General features: G+C 43.2%; 1 protein-coding gene across 9 annotated transcripts in view; it reads right to left on the bottom strand.

Annotated features, from left to right (window-relative positions):
* Positions 1–12,673, bottom strand: part of LOC142365622 (erbin-like) — a 174,264-nt gene that overhangs the window by 122,333 nt on the left and 39,258 nt on the right. For 8 of the 9 annotated variants that reach the window (XM_075446590.1, XM_075446589.1, XM_075446594.1 and 5 more), the window contains one exon: positions 117–173. The gene's annotated coding sequence lies outside the window, so the exon portion shown is untranslated. Of the gene's footprint in view, positions 1–116; positions 174–1,298; positions 1,344–12,673 lie in introns of all 9 variants that reach the window. The other variant, XM_075446591.1, reaches the window with a different exon arrangement.

Below are 12,673 nucleotides of genomic sequence, written 5' to 3'. Positions count from 1 at the left end.
GCAGAGTACAATTCAAGTGCTTTGGAGCTGATTATTACATCATATGAATAAAAAAAGGATTTATATTTTAATGCATTGTGCAGCTGATTCAGAGGAAATAAAAATTATGCACTTACCGCTGTGTTACTTTTTTCTCCCTGCTGCTTCTTCCCTTGGCTTTCAAAGCCAACATTCTGTTTAAGACAAAGATATAAAAATTTTAGTCAACCCTGTCCCTACTAGATATTGGATATTTATTTTGCTTTGAGAGTTTTTGGTTGGGGGGGGTGGTGGTTTTGTTTGGGTTTGGTTTTTTTGTTTGTTTTCAACTTCATCACACCCATATGTTGTGTACCATCTTTTATTAGACACTGAAATACTTTATGGTAGGACATATCTAAATTTATTTGCGTGGTACTTCAGAAATATAGCACCATGTCTTATAGGGCCATGGATGTGTATAAAATGCTGGTGACACCCAACACTCACACTTCTGTAAGCAAGGAGTGATTGGCTAAATATTGCATTAAGCAGATGCTAACTCCATAACACAGATAGCCTGTTAAATTAGTATGAGGAAGATAGATGTCATCTAGATACTAAAGTGAATATTACTACCAATCATGAGAAAGAGAAGCACAGGGAATAAGAATCTTTGACAAAGATTTTGGGCACAAAATTTAACTGTATATGGAATTTTCCAATAGAAACTTGTGAAACTTAATCAAATGAGTCCCAGGATGAGTCATTCATCTGAATGACCCAAAGATTTTCACAGAGTGTGCGTTAAAATAAAAAATGTCCTAAAATACAAAATGACCCCGAGATTCAAGTCCTGTTGTACAACATTTAAGTGTGAGTTTCCAACATCCCAGATGATTAACCTTTTACTTATACCCCACTAATTAGAACTATAAATGTGGTATATTTCCCTCCATTTAAAACCTACTCAGGTATACTCTCAATATACTTTCTGTATCAGGCAGACACTTTGTCATTTATGCCACAGCTTATGCACAAAATTGGATCTGCATTTATTTTTATCCTCACTGCTTTACAAAGTTGAATGAGGAGACATCACTGACCAGTTTGATTACAGATACAATTAGCGATCTGAGAACTTGCAAGATTGCTAAACATTCATAGCTACAAATGAAGATAACCTCTGCTGTGCTCTGAACATAGAAAATTATATTTAAAATATTAGGGTGTCATTGCTTGTTTGGGTGGGTTTAAAAAATCGGACACTTTTTTATAGCTTCAACTGTCAATTACTGGGCACATCAATTCACTGTAATAAAAGTATATTATTAACTCACCCCATATGCCCATTAGGAAGATCAATTCTTGAATGTCAGGGTTCGCTATAAACAGTAACAAAGAAACCAGGAGGAATAATAAACTTCTATATTCAAAACAGGAATTAGATAGTAGAGCAGGAACAAAGCAGAGAGATGAATTTTTTAAATGCACTGATTTGAAGTAGGGATATACTTTCAAGGCAAGTGTCCTATATTAAAACTTCTTAGTAAGCTGTGAACAATTGAACAGGTGTCTTACTGCAAACTGAAATTTCCTGTTTGAACTGATATTAAATTCATAAATAACAACAACAGCTACTGACTGTGACTAACCATATAAAACATCATAGCAAAATGTATTTTTACTCTGTTACACTTCACACAAGCATGTGCCATCGCCACTGAGGTATGCTCCATTTCTCCGTGACATTATCACATTACTCTTGAAAAGATTAATGCTGCTGCTTAATCTCATGGTTTGAGCCAATTTATAAACACTAAGTCTTTGCTTCCTGTCAGATCTCTTTACTACCTGTCTGAGAATCAATGATGATGAAGAGAGCAAGACCACCACTTTTTATCATATAATTTAAAACTACCCAAACCCCTACTGCAAAGCTAATTTAAATTCTGCAAATACTGTTCTAGAAGCAATCTGTTTCCTGGATAGAATGGAGCTATACAATTCCCTTGGATTTTTACTACATAACAGGATTACAATCCTCTTCTAACACACAAAAAGAATCCAGGACCACAAACCACCTGAACGAAAAAGGCGAATAGTTTATTACGGTTATAATGATTTCTATCATATGAAATCACAAAGCTGCGAGGTAATGAATCCCCAGCTTGCAAGAAAGTTTAAGGAAATTAATATGCCGAATTCAACTGATTGTAAAATGGTCCTATTTTTTTTTTTCTAAAACAAAAAAAAACCCAACCCTGAAAACCCCCAAACAAACAAAAAACCCAAAACAAATCCCCCCAAAAAACAAGAACGCAATTGTTATTTAAAAGCCCAGACAGAAGATGGCAGTGTCCAGAAAAGAACAGGATACAGGTTTCCTGTGTACCCTCAGACAATGAGGTTCTAGTGAGGGTTGTTTTGCCTCAATTCTTAACGGCTTCTTTTAAACTTGATCTAAACTAACACAGCATAAGCATAACATGCAAAAACTGCTGTCTGCGAATCACCAGTAGGTTTCTTCTCATTCCCAGTTTCTCATTCTTTGAAGGGTTATCTTGGGAGAAGTACACTACCTGGAGGAATGTGCCCTTCACATATTGACAGAAGTGCTACCAAACTGCATGCCCTGAAAGGCATTTTGACGATTACACTCATGTATCTTCCAAACCCCTTTTTACAGCAGTTATCCATTCCAGTTCACAGTATCTTCCAGTAATAAATAAAATGGATTATTAGATCAACTAGACAAACAATGAGGCTTTTTTTGGTTTTATACATACAGTTCCATTCTCAACCCGATGCAATGCTACAGGCTTGGGGAAGAGTAGCTGGAAAGCTGCCCAACGGAAAAGGACCTTGGGGTGCTGGTCGACAGCTGGCTGAACATGAGCCAGCAGTGTGCCCAGGTGGCCAAGAAGGCCAACTGCATCCTGGCTTGGACCAGGAATAGTGTGGCCAGCAGGAGCAGGGAGGTGATCATGTCCCTGTACTCGGCACTGGTGAGGCCGCATCTGGAGTACTGTGTTCATTTTTGGGCCCCTCACTACAAGAAGGACATTGAGTTGCTGGAGTGTGTCCAGAGAAGGGCAACGAGGCTGGTGAGGGGTCTAGAGAACAAGTCTTATGAGGAGCGACTGAGGGAGCTGGGGCTGTTTAGTCTGGAGAAGAGGAGGCTGAGGGGGGACCTTATCGCTCTCTACAACTACCTGACAGGAGGGTGTAGTTAGGCAGGTGTTGGTCTCTTCTCCCAAGTAATCAGCAATAGGACAAGAGGCAATGGCCTCAAGTTGCATCAGGGGAGGTTTAGATTGGATATTAGAAAAAATTTCTTTACTGAAAGAGTGGTCAGGCACTGGAATAGGCTGCCCAGAGCAGTGGTGGAGTCACCATCCCTGGAAGTATTTAAAAGCCATGTAGATGTGGTGCTTAGGGACATGGTTTAGTGGTGTACTTGGCAGTGTTAGGTTAACAGTTGGACTCGATGATCTTAAAAGATCCTTTCCAACCTAAATGATTCTATGATTCTGTTCTATGATTCTCACTTATGAGTGAAGAAGCAATCAGGATGTGAGGTCTAAATCAACCTGATACCAGTTTAATCTCAAATTAATTCTTCTGGATCCTCCAGATCTTCTCCAACAAGCCAACATGAGATCTGGCCAAAAAAATTAAGCCTGTGTTTAAAGCTTTCATAGCAAAAAAGCAAATCACCCGTTTACCCGATTACTGAATTTTAACTTTTTTAGAGATGAAAATGGACATTCAACTGCATTAGATGACATCTCTATGCAATATTCTGTCTAGCAATAAGACACTGCAACTAAAAAAAAAACCTTTTCCAACAGTTTGGGGAAAAAAGCACACTAAAAAAAGTTTTTCTAGTAGGGAAAAATCTCAGTAGTAAAGACCAGTAGCGAGATTAATGCACTAATTCCAATCTAGATACCAGCTTTCATTTTGACACAGACTGATAATGTCATTGATAAAATCATTCAACACAGCTTTAATTCATGTGCTCCAAGACTAAGCACATAGTCCAGTTTTTCCATAAAACTATACAGATCTAGAAAAGAACATCGGCGAGAAAGGCGGTGGCAGCGACGGTACGAGCCGCGGTTGGGCGCTCAACCGAGGCACACAGGGGGGTTCCCGGAGCCAGGGAAACCCGAGGGAAGAGCAGCGAGACCCGCCAGGAGCCGGCAGCTCTTGCAAGCGAGTGGAGCTGACATTGGCGTGGGCGCTGCCAGGAGCAACCGCGGGAGATTTAAATGGCCCTTAAGGAGCACGAACGACAAGGAGCATGGCAAACAGAGTGGGCATACAGAGCGTGGCACGTCAGTCAGGGCATGGCGTGGCAGTTTGCACAGGCAGGGCGTGCGGGGAGGGCCCTACAACCCGCCTGTAGGCCACAGCCGAGGGGTGAGCTCCAGGTCTCTGCCATAATGGTGGGCACTCGCCTCAGAGCTAAAACCAGAGCTCCTACAGTGGGTGCCCCTGTGATGTCTGATGCCTCCACCCAGATGGAACTGGTAACAAAGGAGACTTCAGTACAGGCTGCAGCTTGCAGCAAGTGCCCATACCCTTCTTCTGGAGCACTGGTTAGTGCCTGCACAAGGTGCAGGCAGGTTGAGGATCTGATACGCCAGGTGGCTGAGCTGCAAGAAACAGTTAAAAGGCTACGCAGTATCAGAGGAGCTGAGATAGATACATGGTTGCAGAACCATGCTCCTGTGGAGACCACCAATGAGAATGAGGCACCTTGGACCCTGGTGACCTGCAAAAGCAGGACTCCGCTTCAGCCTCCACCTTCCAGCATAACTACCAAAAACAAATATGAGGCTTTAACAACCATAGACACCCAGGAGCAAGATCTGCAAGAGGAAACTACAGCAGCAGCACACAGCGGGTACCGTAAAAAGAAACAACGAGTACTCATGGTGGGTGACTCCCTGTTAAGGGGCACTGAGGCACCCACCTGCCAACCTGACAGGGAGGCACACGAGGTGTGCTGCCTTCCGGGAGCTAAGGTTCGAGATGTGGCCAAGAGGGTGCCACAACTTGTAAAGAGCACAGACTACTATCCACTGTTACTCTTTCATGTAGGCACAAATGACACTGTAAGTCGTAATTATGGCAGAATTAAGGAAGATTTCAAAGCCCTGGGGGTGAAAGCAAAAAGCTTTGGTGCCCAAGTTATCTTTTCCTCCATTTTACCAGTTGGAGGAAGGGGATCAGCTAGAAACAGGCGCATTATGGGTATCAACTCCTGGCTTCGTGGCTGGTGCCATCGTGAGGGTTTTGGCTTTTATGACAATGGGACTTTCTTCAATGATTATAACCTGTTAGAGAGGGATGGAACTCACTGTCTAGAACAGGGAAGGGGATCTTTGGCAACAGGCTAGCCAACCTGGTGTGGAGAGCTTTAAACTGAAGGACTCGGGGGGTGGGGGGCAGAGTCACAATGCCCAAGCCATCCCATCTGGCTGGGGATTAAGAGTGGCTAATCAGAGCAGTGACAAATATTCCTCAGCTGTGTCCCAAGCTGAGAAGCAAAAGACCAACAACCTTAAGGGGGGGCATGGACATGGCAGATCCTCTTGTACCCCTCCAGGGAAACCAGCATGCTCAGGTTCCTCTCCGAAATGTCTGTACACCAATGCATGCAGCATGGGCCACAAGCAGGAAGAATTAGACACCTGTGCGTGGTTGCAGGGCTGTGATCTCATTGCAATTACACAGACATGGTAGGACAGCTTGCATGACTGGAATGCTGTCATGGATGGCTACAGACTCTTTAGGAAAGACAGGCCAACAAGGAGAGGTGGTGGAGTTGCTCCTGCTGCATCAGGGGAGGCTTAGATTGGATCTTAGGAAAAATTTCTTTACTGAAAGAGTGGTCAGGCATTGGAATAGGCTGCCCAGGGAGGTGGTGGAGTCACCATCACTGGAGGTGTTTAAAAAACATGTAGATGTGGCACTTTGGGATACGGTTTAGTAGGCATGGTGGTGTTGGGCGGATGGTTGAACTTGATGATCTTAGAGGTCTTTTCCAACCTATGATTCTATGATCTATAGAAAACATGTTCAGGAATAAAGGAGCTGTCCTCCTGCTCAGGCTTAACTCTTCTGTTAAGTGTGGTATCTGTCTTCATTCTAGTCACCAAATCTAGTCTTTTCCAACCTATGATTCTATATGATTCTATTGTACTGTTGAGGAGACGGAGTGATAGAGCAGCTTTTGTGGGCACCTGGTGTCATAGAATCATAGAAAGTTTTGGGTTGGAAGGGACCCCTAGAGGTCATCTAGTCCAACCCCCCCCGCAGCGAGCAGGGACACCACTAACTAGATCAGGTTGCTCAAAGCCCTGTCCAACCTGGTCTGGAATGTTTCCAGGGATGGGGCCTCCACTACCTCTCTGGGCAACCCGTTCCAGTGTTTCACCACCCTCATTGTAAAGAATTTCTTCCTTATATCCAGCCTAAACCTACCCTGTTTTAGTTTAAAACCATTACCCCTCATCCTATCACTGTTGTCTCTACTAAAAAGATTGTCCCCATCTTTCCTATAGGCTCCCTTTAAGTACTGAAAGGCTGCAATCAGGTCTCCCCGCAGCCTTCTCTTCTCCAGGCTGAACAAGCCCAACTCTCTCAGCCTGTCCTCATAGGAGAGGTGCTCCAGCCCTCGGATCATTTTTGTAGCCCTCCTTTGGACCCACTCCAACAGTTCCATGTCCTTCTTGTGCTGAGGGCTCCAGAACTGAACGCAGTACTCCAGGTGAGGTCTCACCAGAGCAGAGTAGAGGGGCAGAATCACCTCTCTCGACCTGCTGGCCACGCTTCTCTTGATGCAGCCCAGGACACGGTTGGCCCTCTGGGCTTCCAGCGCACATTGCCGGCTCATGTCCAGCCTTTCGTCTATCAGTACCCTAAGTCCCTCTCAGCAGAGCTGCTCTCGATCCTTTCATCCCCCAGCCTGTATTGATAGCGGGGATTACCCCGACCCAGGTGTAGGACCTTGCACTTGGCCTTGTTGAACCTCATGAGGTTCACACAGGCCCACCTCTCCAGCTTGTCCAGGTCCCTCTGGATGGCATCCCGTCCTTCTGGTGTATCGACCGTACCACTCAGCTTGGTGTCATCTGCAAACTTGCTGAGGGTACACTCGATGTCGCTGTCCATGTCATTGATAAATATATTGAACAGCACCGGTCCCAGTACGGACCCCTGAGGGACTCCACTCGTCACTGGTCTCCATCTGGACATTGAGCCGTTGACCACTACCCTTTGGCTGCGACCATCCAACCAATTCCTTATCCACCGAACAGTCCACCCATCAAATCCATGGCTCTCCAATTTGGAGAGAAGGATGTTGTGGGGGACCGTGTCAAAGGATTTACAAAAATCCAGATAGATGACATCCATTGGTTTCCCCTTGTCCACCCTTGTTGTTACACCATCATAGTAAGCCACTAGGTTGGTCAGGCAGGACTTGCCCTTGGTGAAGCCATGCTGGCTGTCTCGAATCACCTCCCTGGCCTCCATGTGCCTTAGCATATCTTCTAGGAGGATCTGTTCCATGATCTTCCCAGGCACAGGGGTGAGGCTGACAGGTCGGTAGTTCCCAGGGTCCTCCTTTCTACCCTTTTTGAAAAGGGGTACAATGTTTCCCTTTTTCCAGTCACTGGGGACTTCCCCTGACTGCCATGACTTTTCAAATATCATGGAGAGTGGCTTGGCAACTACATCAGCCAGTTCCCTCAGGACTCTGGGATGCATCTCATCAGGTCCCATGGACTTCTTTACATTTAGGTTCTTCAGGAGGTCCCGAACCTGGTCTTCACTTACAGTGGGAGGGATTTTACCCTCCTGGTCTCCTTTATGCCATTCATTGACTCGGGAGGGGTGAGGAGAGAGGTTGCCAGTGAAGACAGAGGCAAAAAAGTTGTTGAGTACCTCAGCTTTCTCCTCATCTGCTGTTACCAGTTTGCCGGTCTCGCTCATGTGCGGGGGTACGCTTTCTTTGACCATCTTTTTCCGGCTGACATACCTGTAGAAGCCCTTCTTGTTATTTTTTGCATTCCTTGCCAAGTTCAGCTCCAGCTGTGCCTTGGCCTTCCTGACCCCATCCCTACACAACCGGGCAGCTTCCCTATACTCTTCCCAGGAAGCCAGTCCCTGCTTCCACTGCCTGTGCAGTTCCCTCTTCTTCCTTAGTTTGACCAGCATCTCTTGTCTCAGCCATGCCGGTCTCTTCCCTTCTCTGCCCGACTTCTTACACTTGGGGATCGAGAGCTCTTGCGCTCTCTGGAATACATCCTTAAAGACCTATCAGCTCTGTTCTGTTCCCCTGTCCCTGAGGACCGTTTCCCAGGGAGTCCCTCTGACTATCTCCTTGAAAAGCTGGAAATTTGCCCTCCTAAAATTTAGGGTCCTGACAATGCTCTTCGTTATTCCCATTTCCCTCAGTAGCGTTAGTTCCACCAGCACGTGGTCACTGCAGCCCAAGCTACCTCCGATCTTGACATCCCCAACGAGCTCACTCGCATTGGTGACCACCAGGTCTAGTATCGCATCCCCTCAGGTAGGGGTGCTTATTACCTGGCTTAAGAAGTTGTCCTCAATGCATTCTAGGAACCTGCTGGATTGCCTACAGCTTGCCGTGTTGCTTTTCCAGCAGATGTTGGGGTAGTTGAAGTCCCCCAGTGGGACGAGAGCCTGCGAGCGCGAAGCCTCCTGGAGTTGGAGGAAGAACAGCCAGGGTAAACCACAACAACTATCCAATTCTAGCCATGTGTAAACCACAACAACTATCCAATTCTAGCCATGTGACAACCAGGAAGCTTATCATGTAAGCCTAATCTTGTTTTAGACAGACTCCATTAGCAGTGTGCACATTTTAAGTGACAAACTAACCACTATCCACCATAAGTCCTCAAACTAAAATAACATTTAGCAAAGCAGTATAAAATATTTTAGTGTTGAATGCCCATGGGCCCAAGAATCATTTCACCTATCAAGACAACTTTTCCATACCACTTCTGCATTACAGGGAACACCAGGCTGATGGAATGACAGGTTCCCAACACGCACTGCCAAGATAAAAAACATCTTGTGCTGACTGGATTAACTTTCATAGCTGAACCACCTGAGACACGTTTGAGCAGGCACTTCATGCCAGAACTTGTCAATAGAACTAGGAAGGGGCAGACTTGGGCCAACATTTATTGCTACAAGGAGAAATGAATCAGCAAGTCAAGAGGGCTCACAGAGTAAATATGCAAATTGGACCAAGAAGCTTGGAACGTGTCCAAAAAAATATTTAAATAAAGGAGCCACAAGAACACTGAAGGGTTCCTGTCTTTAGCCAATGCTGTTTTCTTTATTCAGGTGGAAGTTTTGAAGGCAAGACAATGAAATAGGATTTTCCTTGACTGACTCTAATTACACACAGCTTCAAAACTGCATCCTTAAATAAAGCATAGTCAGAAGACTAAATATACAATATTACTCCATTGCAAAAGAAGCTGCAATACTCTGTACAACTGAAGATTTCAGGGACTTGTCAAATTCATCTGTTAGGCAGAGTATGGATTACAAAAAGTAAAAAAAGAAATCTGAAAAATTTTAGCATTTAACATTTGGTATTAAAGTTCCTTTCATATATTTTGGCTATACACAAGTAAGAACTCATTTATGGTCTGTATGTTTGCCATGTATTTCAGTACCTGTAAATACACATTGATAATCACCTTTGTTTTGGACCTAAGCATTTAGCAGTGTGCTAATTGTGGATTTAGCAGCATGACAAATTATGGCACCTTTTCCAGAAACCTATTCGTTATAACACTTTGAGAAGCGGGAGAACACACACTCAATTGGTATTAAGAAGCCTCTATCCAAGAGGATCACAAAACATCAGAAATGCTTACTAGGTCTCTTATGATACCTACAGTAAATACTTCATCATAACATGCTTTACAGTTCAACCATTCAAGATCTGCTTGCAGCCACAAGCATACCACAAAGCCAACATTTGCTTCCTAATCCTGTTCTTTTTAGCTAGTAGAGATTTTCTTCCCCCAATAAAGGCTCATTAATCAAGTCTGCCAATGAACCAACAGTTAGGAGTGAACAAGGGACTAGACATAAGAGCAAACTACTGCAAAGCATCAAAAAATAAACTATACATTAACCATTCAATTTGAGTTATCTTAATAAGACTTAACACAAGCGTTTCAATGCCAAAACAAGCAGATCCACAATTAAACTAGGATTATGAAATAAAAATCTAATTCAACATAAAATTATTCTCAAATAGGTGTATCAGCCTATTTTCCCATGCATATTAGGGAATGTTATTGAACAAAATGAATAGCATATCAAATAAAGGACCCTCTCTAAATCCAAGCTGTGCACTGTTGCTTGGACTCCCAGCTTTGTTATTGTTAGCTTAACAGTAAGTAGGACAGTAATAGCTTATTAAAAGTCTCAGCCTGTACACATGATAAAATCTTTTGTGATGATTACTTCATGGTACCACTTACTAGTCAGAGAACTGTGAAAGAAATCTCAGAAGTTTGAGAAAAATGGCACTTTATCCAATCCTCTGTAAACAAGGATCTATAGAAACAATAATTCTGAAGTTCTCACATAATATATCAAGTACTTTTAATAAATATAATCAAGACTAAAATAAAAAAAAATCTGCTCAATATATTCTTGCCTTTCATCTTCACTAACCTGTTTTTCTTTCACCATGTATTTGGTTCGCATGGCAAGGTTTTGTTAGCAGGGGGGTGGAACTACAGGGGTGGCTTCTGTGAGAAGATGCCAGAAGCTTCTCCCATGTCTGATAAAGCCAGTGCCAGACGGCTCCAAGACGGACCCACTGCTGGGCAAGGCTGAGCCAATCAGTGACTGTGGTAGCACCTCTGGGATAACATAGTTAAGAAGGGGAAAAACTGCTGCACAACAGCAGACGGGAGAGAAGAGTGAGAATATGCGAGAGAGACAACTCTGCAGACACCAGGGTCAGTGAAGGAGGGGGAGAAGGTGCTCCAGGCACCAGAGCATAGATTCCCCTGCAGCCCCTGGTGAAGACCATGCTGAGGCAAGTTGTCCCCCCCCGAACCTGATGTCCAGCCAAGGTCAGGTCAACCTACCACACCCCACAAACCCATTTTCAAGCAAAATTTCCAACACTTGTACTCTCTTTTCATAATTGTTCCTAATTTACATCTCATAAAGCATCTATATTTCCAAGCACATAATTTCTACAATACTATTAGGCATTTCAGACAGTATTTTTGCTATTAAATTATCTCCCCTCTCAGAAGTCAAGTGTTTTATGTGGACATTTACTAATATTTGTGAGCATATTCTACCTACGCACTTGAATCGGAGCAAGAGATGGAGAGAGGAGGGCAAGAAATGCATTTGCTCAATGGTCCTAACTAGGACTAAGACAGTATATTAAGATCAAACTTATTCTATTGGAGATACTACTCCAGTCTATTAAGATCAAAACATATTGTGATCTATTAAAGATTTTTGCAATGCTTCAGTTAGGCATACACTTACTAAAAAAACTCCACATCATTCTGGTTATATCGTCCCTATAATTCTTTAGGGGGAGATACGTGCATCTGCTGTTGAATTAGGGAATTAAAAAGAAGTTTAAATAACCCCCCCTTCAGTCTCAGTACCCCCCCCAAACCATACCACTAACAACTAAATTTATGTAAATGTAACAAGCATACAAAACCAAAATATTACATACTTTCAACTTCAGAAAAAATCCCAGTCATATTAACCTTTCACTGGATAGGATAAGAGCATTTAAGTTAGCTTACCCAGGGCAGAAGTATTTATTTTAAACTGCTTTTATTTTTTGCACAGAGCTACCTGAATACATTACCATAAAATGGTCCTTGCATACATTATGTAGCATTCAAAGTAAGAGAGTAATGCAGAAAATTATACCAGAAGAAATGGAAGCCAGATTGCCTATACACAAGTGCTCACACAGAGCCATATGAACATGTTAAAACCACAGATACACAAACCATGTTCTGTGACCCAAGTGTGACAGACCTGTTCCAGTACAGTGAATAACCCTAGTGCTTCTTGCCAGAAAACAGCCACAGTTCTCGCACATCTTTCCTACAAGCTATTGCAATACAAATTCAGCAATTAAAACAAAAGTTTGTCATTCTTGCACGTGAGGTTGAGAGAAGATATTAGTACATTGTAGAGTGACTGAAACAGTAAGTGCACTCAAAACATTTCTTTCCCCTTATCTCCTTCAACACATCTGGACAGTCACCTACCCAAATCACTCCACCACTGCCAATTCACACCACAGGAGTCTCAATTTCTGATCTTGGATCACAGAATCATCAGGACACAAAACGAAGTTTATGAAACGATCAACATGGATCTGTGAAAAAGAAAAAAGCTCCCTTTCTGTTACTGGTATGAATGGAGTTTTAATGCAATTATCAGGTTAACAAAATGTAACTAAAACCAACAAGAAGTTATGTGCAGGACCTCAACTAGATGACTTCCTCTTAAAGCACTGCTCTTCTGGCAAGTCTGAAGCACATTCTCTGAAAGAGAATCTATACCACCTGCACTGTCACAAATACTACTGATGTGGGAAATTGACATTTAGTACGAATTTGCTATAGCTTTAGTTTTAGTTTGT

The sequence above is a fragment of the Opisthocomus hoazin genome, chromosome W (genome assembly GCF_030867145.1).
Source record: "Opisthocomus hoazin isolate bOpiHoa1 chromosome W, bOpiHoa1.hap1, whole genome shotgun sequence".
NCBI classification, from domain to species: Eukaryota; Metazoa; Chordata; class Aves; order Opisthocomiformes; family Opisthocomidae; genus Opisthocomus; species Opisthocomus hoazin.
The sequence above is the reverse complement of the archived record's forward strand: the minus strand, read 5'-3'. Positions and strand labels throughout refer to the sequence as shown.